The 10,689-nt window shown below is 45.0% G+C and overlaps 1 protein-coding gene across 2 annotated transcripts in view; it reads left to right on the top strand.

The window, feature by feature from the left end:
- The first annotated feature begins 335 nt into the window (after positions 1–335).
- The window catches only part of ACVRL1 (activin A receptor like type 1), a 64,311-nt gene continuing 53,957 nt past the window's right edge, over positions 336–10,689 (top strand). For both annotated transcript variants that reach the window (XR_014787397.1, XM_084832317.1), the window contains exon 1: positions 336–748. The gene's annotated coding sequence lies outside the window, so the exon portion shown is untranslated. The remainder of the gene's footprint in view (positions 749–10,689) is intronic.

Genomic DNA, 10,689 nt, shown 5'->3' with positions numbered 1-10,689 from the left:
GTGGACATCCCCAAATTAGTCAATTTAAATTCTGTAAATGAAGGCAGCAATAGGGAGGGGAGGGAGGGAGGAAGGAAATCCAGAAAGGTGAGACAATTGGGATTGTTTAGTTGTTTCTGTTACAAAAGAAACAGGAGACCATAGAGAACAATTGTCCAGGGCCCTGCTGTGTTTTGAAGGAAGAGAGTGTGGTGTGTATGAGTGTGTGTGTAGATCTGTGCTCCGCAATAGGAAATGCTTTATTAGCTGGGAGTGGTGGAGAAAAGCCAGGCAGGAAGAGGCAGTAATAAGAAACATTTTTAACTTCTCCCACATCCAGAGCTTGCCAAACCGCTGCTTTCAAGCGAGAGGGAAAGAGGAGAGGGGTCGAGAAAGAGGATCCTGTCTCCCACACACCCCTGCTGCCTTCGACTCACCGGCCTCTCTGAGATAGGCTTCGCCAGAGCTGAGTTTCAGATTAAATCTGGGTACGCTGTTCCTTTTAAACTGGAAAATCCCAGAAGGACTGTACTATCATCAGAAAAGTGACCCATGAATCCATGTCAGGCTAGGTGTCTGGGTACTGTGAGGAGCTGCCCAGGGTGATCTAACCTTTACCTTTCTGAAAAAAAAACCCACTTCTGGCTTTGGTACCGAAGAAAAAACTCACATCTGAGGAAGTGTTAGGCAAGGCCTGCTGGATGCAGGAAAACCGCAGGATACAAGACGTAGCCGAGCTGTGCTCCATTCCACCTCTAAAGAATCTCGGGTAAGTTGGAATCAGTGTTACTTTCCTCTGACCTTTCCATTTTTACTTGGGGGAAATTAAAAACAAAACACAAGTTACCAGGCAAAAGAGGGGTATTTCAAATTCCTAAGATTCAAATATGCAGGCACCAGACCTTTTATAGCATGGAGAAAATACTTAAATGCTAGGTACCAGCATCAAATTCCTAGCATCTGGGCAACCTAGCATCTTGGAATTTTCCAGCCAGGTTCTCAAACAACCCATCACAGTCTCCATAGCCTCTCTTTTGATCTGCTGAGCCAACCAGCCTGTGTGTTTGACTCTTGTTGAGCTCAGCTCACCTGGAAATCTCCCTAAAATATTTGGCCAAATCTTTGCAAGGATGACACTTGGCAGCAGCACCAACTCTCCAGAAAAGTATGGAGCTTCGCCCTGCCGTATCTGAGGCTCCACCAGCAATGAAAGTTGTGCGGTTCAGGGAGGCTTTATGGAAATTATGTCCTTGTCTGTAGATGGGATCGGTAGGCACGTCCACTTATTTACATTATCATAAAGATTTTGGGGTGACCATTCTTAGGCAGGAACACACTCAAAGGGCAGCACCACAAGGCACGTACAAGCAGAAACCCAACAGGTGCAGGATACACAAGTTTATTAATCCAAGTAGCATCAAGAAATTGTAATTCCTTACTTGATGAGATTCAAAAGAAGCTACTGACTCCTACAGTGGTAAGTTAGCTACCACTGCAATAGATGGGAGTTATTTCTTGTTTTCTTTGACAGACCTCTGATGAAGAGCTAAATGCTTGAAATATGTTGGGATGTATACTACTTGGTTCGATACATTTGTCTCCTCTACCTGTTTGATTTCTGTTTCTTCCTTCCTAAGCCAGAACAATACATTCCGTGGAGACCTAGGGATTCCCAAACTGGTGCAAAGTGGAGGGCATGTTTTGCAGTAGAGAAGCAGCAGGTCTGGGTTTAAAAAACAAACAGAATACCTTTGCCACTTTCCCCCTGCATTCATATTCCTCCCAACCTGAGTTCTGGGATACATATTTGCTGCGTTGTAGGGAAAAGTGGCCAAGGAAAGGATGTATCAGGGAGAATACAGGAGGAGGGAGAAGGGCTTAGCCCTTTCCACCTGCCCGCCACTGCCAGTCATAGCCTCCCCCTGCTGCTTTGCAGCTGTGCAGCCAAGAACAAGATCCCCAGGCCCAGGCCACCACCAAGTGTCTAGTAAAAGGTTTGGGAATCTCCATCTGTCTCCACCTCAGTAGAGAAAGATGAAAGAGCATTGGTTTTCAAGCTTATGAACTTTCCACATTGAGTTGCCCGCAGGCCCATAGCCAGGAACTTTGTGGTGAGTGGGGCCTAAAGGTAGTGGAGTGACCATGTGTCCTGCTTTACAGAGGTCAGTCCTCTATTTGAAGGACTTCCAGTCCAAGTGTGGTTTAAAGAAGTATAAGAAGGAGAGCAGGGGGTCTTTGAAGTTGCCCATCACCTGGGCAGCAGACTGAGCAGGCAGGCACACAGGTCACCTGGCCACAGTCTTCCCACTGCAGTGTGGTGTATTTCTATTTAAATTACAGTAATTATTTCTAAGTTTGCTTCTATACATAAACATTGGCATATGCCACTTTTATGCAGATGTGCATCCTCCTTTGTCCTCTTCTCTTGGTGGTACATTTCCTCTCCTTTTTTGGCGATGTGTAAGCGGCCACCCTACCTAAGTGCTCATCAGCTGGGCAAGTGTGTGTGTGTGTGTGTGGAAAATGCAGAAGAGCCAAAACCTGAGGCTGCAATCCTATGCACACATGACGGGGAGAAAATCCCACTGAACCAAAGTTTGATACTTCCGTAACTTTGTGGTTCAGTTCACACAGCCATGAAAGTAGGTCAAAATGCAGGTTTGGCCATGTCGTGAAGCAATCGTGACCAGTGCCTAAGCATGAGTTCTCTGGACACAGTACAAAGGTATAACATGGGCCCCTCTCTCCACCACCTCAAGTCTTTGCCTGTGAGAAAGTGGAGGACTGATTGCTACCCTTTAGTTTCTTTTAGTTCCCTTTATGTTAACTCCTTACATTTTTGGCTGCCTGATTTGTATTTACAGTCCAGACATGGAAGCATGGTGTGCATGTACTTGAATTACACACAAGTGACAAATGTCTTTAGACACTATCCCCTGTCCCCAGAATCTAGTGTTGAGGGCTAACTCATTCATTCATGTTTGCTCTATGGCATGAAAATCCTATCAGCTACATTGGCTCCCACTGTTCCTGGGATCTCAGTATCCTTGACTGGGGTGTGCCCTCCCTCTGCCGATCAACTGCTGCTGCCATAGCCTGTTGGCTTCTCCTGCCAGTATATACGACATTTCAGCAGGAACTAAAGAACTCTATGACAATGGCACACTCCTGTCTGTGCCACCCTATGTCACAGAGAAAAGTACAAGTCCTAGAATTTCATGTACAAGTGCTCTCCCCCTCTCGCTCTCTCTTCTAGACAAAGGGGGCCTTATGGGGGGGGGGCAGCAAAGGGCCCACCACCAACCCAGGCAGCAGCAGCTACAAGCCACCCACCATTTTGACTACCCACAATGCCATAATGTAGTGTCACCCCAGGACATTGTGGGAATGTCAGAATTGTGGCTATATATGTGCTTGCTGCTGCCACTCACTCCAGTCAAGGAGCAGGCAGGAGGTCCCAGTTCAAGCGCTGGGGTCCATTTTGGGGCACTGGGCCCTCAGCAGCTGCCCAACCATACTGGGTGCTGCTTTCGGCCCTGGTTCTAGAAGGAGGCCTAGGCTGGAAGCTCATTGTTCAGAATACTGTTTGTTTATGACCCGCCAGAGTACATTGGTTACTAGGCGGATTAGAAATGTAATAAATAAAATAAATCAATGAATTTGTTCTGTTCCAACACTGCTTTTAAGTACTTCAAACTTTCAAGATCTGGACACCCCATATAGATATTGGGAAATACATTTGCATAAACATCTTCAACATGATCAACAAAGGGAATGGGCAACCCATGGCCTGCAGGCTGCATGTGGGGAACCTGGCAGATTGCTGCTGAAATTTGGGGGTGGGGCAGCCACAAAAAAAGGTAAATGTTACTTTAAAACAAGGTGTGTGGGGAATGTGCACTGCGTTTTGCAGTAAATTGACACTTACTTTTGCCACTGCTGCTGCGATGCCAAAATGAGTGGCACCGTGACAGCAGCATTCCAGGGATGAGGGCAACCCTTGGTGGTTTTGTATGTGCAAAATAGGCCGCCAGAGCCATAGGAGTTGCCCACCCTTGGCCTACAATTGAGCCTCAATTTCTTCCTCATGGTAATGGGCTCTTAGCCCAGACAGGGGCTCCCTGGAGCTCCAAGCCTGGGGGAAATGTTTGGGCCCTGGTCATGTGACCTATTTTTGGCTTCTCGTTTGAGTCATTATTTTTTTACAATAGAGGCAGACAATGACAAGTGGGGTGCCTCAGGACTCTGTCCCTGGCCCAGTGTTGTTCAACATCTTTATAAATGACTTGGACAAAGAAGTAGAGGGGATCAAATTTGCAGATGACACCAGCCTGGAAGGGGTTGCTAATACCTTAGAACAGGGGAAAGCAAATGTGCCCCCAGCCACCTTCCTTGGTGCCACCAAGGCACCCTATTCCTCCCAATTTTTATCTAAAAATGTTTTTATATTTTCTTACTGGCAGCTGGGAGCGGGAGCTTCAAAGCGGAGAGCCTCTAGCTGCTGCCATCTTAATTTCCCATGAATGCCTCTCAGCAGTTTACTTGTCCTTTGTGACTAGCCTTGCCCACCCATGGCAGCCATTTTATGGTTGTGCCCGGGACAATTCCTCAGATTTCCAAATGTGCCTATGGGTCCAAAAGGTTGCTTCTTCCTGCCTTAGAAGACAGAAAAAGGATTCAAGATGGCCTTGACATTATGGAGAACCTGGCCAAAAATAACAAGATGAATTTCAAAAGAGATAAATGTACGGTTCTGCATTTAGGTAGGAAAAATCAGATGCACAAATATAGGATGGGTGACACTGGGCTTGACAGCAATACATATGAAAAGGATCTAGCAGTTTCAGTAGACCACAAACTAAGCACAACTAAGCAGGGTATGATATGGCAGCTAAAAAAGTTAAAGCAATTCCAGACTGCACCAACAGAAGTATAGAATCCAGATGATAAGAAATGATTTTTCCATTGTATTCTGCTTTGGTCAGACTAGACCAAAGCAGAATAGAGTGGTACCATTATTTCTTGTAATCTGAGTACCACCATTTAAGAAGGATATTGATAGACTGGAACGTGTCCAGAGGAGGAGGATAAAAACGGTGAGAGAAAGGTTGAAGGAACTGGGTGTGTTTAGCTTAGAGAAGAGATTATTACAAGGTGATATAACAGCCATCTTCAAATATCTGAAGGGCTGTCACATAGATGATGCAACAAATGTACTGTCTGTTGCTCCAGAGGGTAAGACCACAACCAATGGGTTCAAATTAGAAGAAAGCGAATTTTAACTAAACATTAGGAAGAAATTCCTGATGTTATAAGCTGTTTGACAGTGGAACAGACTGCCTCGAAAGATGGAGGACTCTCCCTCCTTACAGGTTTTTAAGCAGAGGCAGGATGGCCTCCTATCAAGGGTGTTGTAGGAGCAAATGTCCTGTATCAGGGTTGGACTAGAGGGGTTGGACCAGACGACCTTTGAGGTCCCTTCCAACTTTACAATTCCGCTGTGCCAGCTCTGAATAACTCCTTATAATGACGCGGTCATGCTTCTGTTTGCATTCAGAAGTTATGACTTTAGAAAAGTATTGAAGCCGTTGTATTTAGCCCACCTTTCCTTGACATGTGTGAAGCTGCCTTATACAATCAGACCATTGGTCCATGTTACTCAGACGTGACTGGCAAGAAATCTTTCCTAGCCCTGCTACCTGATATCCCTTAACTAGAGAAGCTGGGAATTGAATGTGGGATCTTGTGCATGCAAAGCATTATGCTCTGCCACAGTGCTATGGCCCATCTTCAAGTGTATGCAGATTGGCTCTGGCGGGGTAGGGGAGGAAATAATGCTGCTGCTGCTGCTGCTGCTGCTGCTGCTAGGAAATGAAACATATATTTCTAGGGCTTGTCATTTCAGGGACACAACAACTTGATCATGGTGTAACCAAGGCTTGTGCCACAGACTGCACATAATGACACATAAGGTATTTAGTGAGTAGGGAGACACAGTATCTGTCATTAGGGCCAGCTTTATTATTAGGCTGATATAGAAGGATGCATAGTAGGAGTGTGCAAGGAGCAACACTCTTTTGCAAAATTTTAAGACAGCTTTTTGCAGGTGATAGTGCTGGATGTGGTGAGTTGTACAGACATTGTCTATGCTCTTTGTGTTGAATCGTTTCATTGTATTTGTACATGGTTGTTTGAATGGCTGTGTATGCAGGGTGTGGGTGTTTGTATTTTTATTTCCCAGCCAGGGCACTGACATGTCTAAACGTGCTGATCAACTTTTCTCTTGTGTAACTGAGATTGGTCTCCGGTGCCATCCATGAGTAAGACATGAAATTTACCTAGGGATGCCAGTGTCATAATCTGACCTGCCTCTGTTGCAACTATTGGTGAAGGACGTTATTATTTCTTTCTCACTGTGTCCTAAAGGTTATTTGCATAGCACAAGTTACTTTTCACTACCTACTAGGTAGGTTAGGATTATATATATTTATTAAAAATGTATATGCCACCGTTCAGATCTTAAAAAGGGGCCCTAAAGCTGCTTACAACAATTGTTACAATTAAAACATTAATCTTTAAACAAGCCAAAGTTTTTAAAAATGCACTAGTTACATCCAGACTAGATTACTGTAATGCACTTTACCTGGGACTACCTTTGAAGATGGTTCAGAAACTTCAACTGGTGCAAAATGCAGCCACCCATATGTTGGTGGGAACTAGGAGGCTGGAACATGTGATGCCTACTTTGCACCACTGGTTGTCAGCGCATTCCTGAGCCCAGTTCAAAGTGCTGGTGATAACTTTTAAAGCCCTATACAGTTTGGGGCCAGGTTATCTGAAGGATTGCCCTCACCAGTGACAAACCTTCCCATACAGTAAGAACAATTTCAGAGGCCTTGCTCATAGGTCCACCGGTAAGATCAAGCAGATTATATATAACCTGGCTATATTTTCAAGCTGCTGTTTTGTAACTGTTTTTAAATGGTTTGGTGATTTTAGTGCATTTTATATTTTATTGTATAACTGCCTTGTAAGAGCTATGCCCCAAAAGGAGTTCTAAAAATATCTGTCTGAACTGGTGCATCCAAATGTTTTAGACTACAACTCCCAGGATTTGTGACCATTGGCTGTGCTGGCTGGGGCTGATGGGAGTTGAAGTCCAAAATACCTAGCGGGTACCAGGTGGGGAAAGCTAATCTATCTAGATAAAGAAATAAATAACATGTCCACAGTGACCGGCAAGATTAAAATACACTAAACGGTTTGCTAGAATAGAGACATCTTCACCACCACCAGCCTAAAAGGAAGCAGTGAGGGGGCCAATCCATGGAAGGGATATAAGACTTAAGAGACATGGTGGATCTCACCAAATGTCCATCTAGTGCAGCCTGAACAGTGACCAACCAGAGGCCTCTCAAAACGTACAAGAAGGGCATTAAGGCTGCCCATGTCCAGCATTTGGCAGCCAGCATGGCTAAAAGCTGCTGCGCTGATAGATGCATTTGTCTAATAATCCCTTTTCAAAGCCGTCTAAGCGAGCGGTCCTAACCTCATCTTGTGGCAGTGAATTTCAGTAGTTCATTAGTATAGGCCGCAGGTCTCTGAGCTATGTGGCAACGCAGCCTGTCTGCAACTAGAAAGGGTTGAAAAACCCATGAAAATTGTCACCCATTTTGCGAAACGTTCAGGAAACCTGCTGAGACGGCAAGAGCTATTGAGTAAGATCTAGGGATGGATGAATCCGTTTCGCTTTCTCCTGCATTCAAATTTCTTAAATCTCAAGTTCTTTCTGCCCTGAATATGAAGACATTTGTGAATTGTGGTACATTCCTATAAAAAATGATCAGAAATGAAATTCTCATCTTTCTGTACTGGCCAAATTGAATAGTTACAACTATTCCCAGCACGGAGAGGACCATGTTGTGCCTGCCTGCCATACAGCTGTTAAAGATGAGGAGACTGTCAGAAAAAAAGAGGTGGCAACTCTAATTCTGATTGACTACAGAAGGATTCAAACCCAAACCTTTAAGATCTAAGCACTCAAAGCCCTGGGCCTAGAGAGACAAATTTGTCGATTTTGGTTTCTCCCACATTCATTATTTTAATCTCAAATTATTTCCACCCTGTTTGCAAATTTTGATAAGTTCTCACCCATTCCTGTATAGATTCTCTGATTGTGAATCTGGCACCCACTTCCCTCTTTGCAGTCATGGGGCTAAACACTACACTGGGTCACAGGGTGGAGGATTGCAGCTGTGGGAATCTCTCTGACCCCTTTCTTTGAAACAGGGCCAAGAATCATCCTTACACACCCTGGAAATGGTTTTTTTTTTTAAAGGAACCAAGTCATGAGTGTTATTTTTGCATTAAAAAGCAGAACGAGCCAATACGTTTGAGGTTTGGGAGTTTCAGCCACAGAATTAGACTTACCATTAATAGAGGACATTTCTAAGGGCTCAAAGCGCTTTTCATAATCTTCTCGGTAATCCTTACAATGACCCTATAAGGTAGGCCTGTGTCATTTTACTGAAGCCACATTACAAATTGAGATGTGGGGAAATTGCAGACTGATTTGCCCATTTGCTAGCTGAGATTTGAGCCAGGGACCCAGCTCATACTTTTAACTGCTCTGAAACAGTTAAGAGCCCATAGAGCACCTGCTTTGCATGCAGAAGGTCCCAGGTTCAATTCCTGGCATCTCCAGGTAGGCCTGGAAAAACTCCTGCCTGAAACTCTGGAGAGCTGCTGCTGCCAGTCATTGTAGACGAGGGGTAGGAGTTGAAGGCCAAAACATTTGGAGAACTACCTTCTGCCCACTCCTGCTGTAGACAATACTGGGCTAGATGGACCAATGGTTTCACAGAGTATAAGGCAGCTTCCTAAGTGCCTATGTAACACCAGCAATAAAAGGAAGGAGAGACAAGAGCTTGCAGGAGCGGTGCCAGGGGAGGTTGTAGAGTGGGGCAGGGGGAAGCAGAAGTCAACAGAATGCTTATACCCCACCGAAACAACCAAAACACAAAATCGCAATGTAGGAGAGAATCTATAGCTCAGTGGTAGAGCATATGTGCTTTGCATGCAGAAAGTCCTAGGTTCCATCCCCAACATTTTCAGTTAAATGGATCAGGTGGCTGGTGACAGAAAAGACCCTTCGCCACCTGAGACCTTGGAAAGCCATTGCCAGGCAGAATAGAAGACACTGGACTAAACGGATAGACTGATCTGGTTTAATCTGATCAGCTTCCTATGTTCTTGATGTCCTAATATAAGAATTAGAACCAATTCACATGAGTCAATTGGCATGATGTGATTTGAGTGGCCCTATGCAGAATTCTGCCTGCGGTAAAGCAGTTGTGTGATTGCTTCACCATGCGTCCCATTTGCAACCCCCAAACCACACTGACTACTCCATCTTTCTGGTAGCATCACACATGTGGGATGTGGCTTCGGTGCACCCTGAAAGAGGACCATGTCAGCCAAATGCTGCAAGCACACCCTTTCCACCCAGCAATTCTAGCTCAGAGCATGGATTCCACTTCCTGCTCAGCTCCATGTCATTTCAGGTTAAAGAAAAAAACATCAGAAATACGAATCTAAGAGCCCTGCTGAATCAGACTTCCGATGGTGGCCAGCCAGATGTCTATTGGAAATCCACAAGCAGGGCATGAAGGCAGCAGCTCCCCTCTGCTGTTGTTGCTCCCAGCAACAACTAGTATTCAGAGGCAGACTCTCCTCTGAACCTGAATGTTCCATTTGTCTAGGTGAGGTGAGCGCTTGTTCATCGCCAAAACAGAGGACAAAAGGAGATGCAGATTTGCATAAAATGTGCATATGCTGATATATATATATATATATATATATATATATATGTAGGTATGCACGTTTAGAATCCATTAGTGCTGACCCATGACATTCTGTCGCCTGAGACAAGATGACAACCCCCATCCTTATTCCACAGACAGCAGCCAACTGGACTGGCAATTGAATTAGGCTTCAACACTGGTAACGGGGCAGTGTCCTCCACACATCTGAGGGCAACAGGCTAGCATAGGGGGTGCAGGAAAGGCTGCGTGGCACTCACAATTCTGTCCTCCAGCAGAGGGAAACAGCTGGGGGCTGCCACAACTGTCCCCCACACACACCCCAGCATTCACTGACTGAGGCAGCTGCCTCACTGCCTAATGGTAGGGCCAGCCCTACAATTACTATAATCTAAAATAAAAATACATTTCACGATAGGAGAGAAGGCTGTGACCAGGTGACTTGTACACCTGCTCAGTCTGCAGTCCAGGTACTAACTGTTGACGGGCAACTTCAAGGCCCACCTCTCCCTTCTTATTTTTTATTTTATTTTATTTGTACCCCACCTTTCTACCCAAAAATGGCACTCAAGGCAGCTTTTAGAACCAATTAAACTTGATTAAAATAATAATACATTAAAATACAATAAAAACATCACAATTACAGAAAAACTAGCATTAAACATAGCACCTAACCCACCAGATCCACTTACCAGGTTAAAGGCCCTTTTAAATAAAGGAGCGGCCATCCGAAAGGCCCTCTCTCAGGTCACCACCAAACACACCCCTGAAGGCGGCAGTCTTGAAAGAAGGGCCTCTCCAGAAGATCTCAGGAATGGGCCAGGCTCATATGGGAGAAGGTGGTCTTTCAGGTAGCCTGGTCCTAAGCCATACTGGGCTTTATAGATCA

Source organism: Heloderma suspectum, chromosome 2 (assembly GCF_057233095.1).
Source record: "Heloderma suspectum isolate Gila_16-S chromosome 2, 16-S_ref, whole genome shotgun sequence".
Classification (NCBI taxonomy): Eukaryota; Metazoa; Chordata; class Lepidosauria; order Squamata; family Helodermatidae; genus Heloderma; species Heloderma suspectum.
This window is presented reverse-complemented; position numbering and strand designations above follow the sequence as displayed.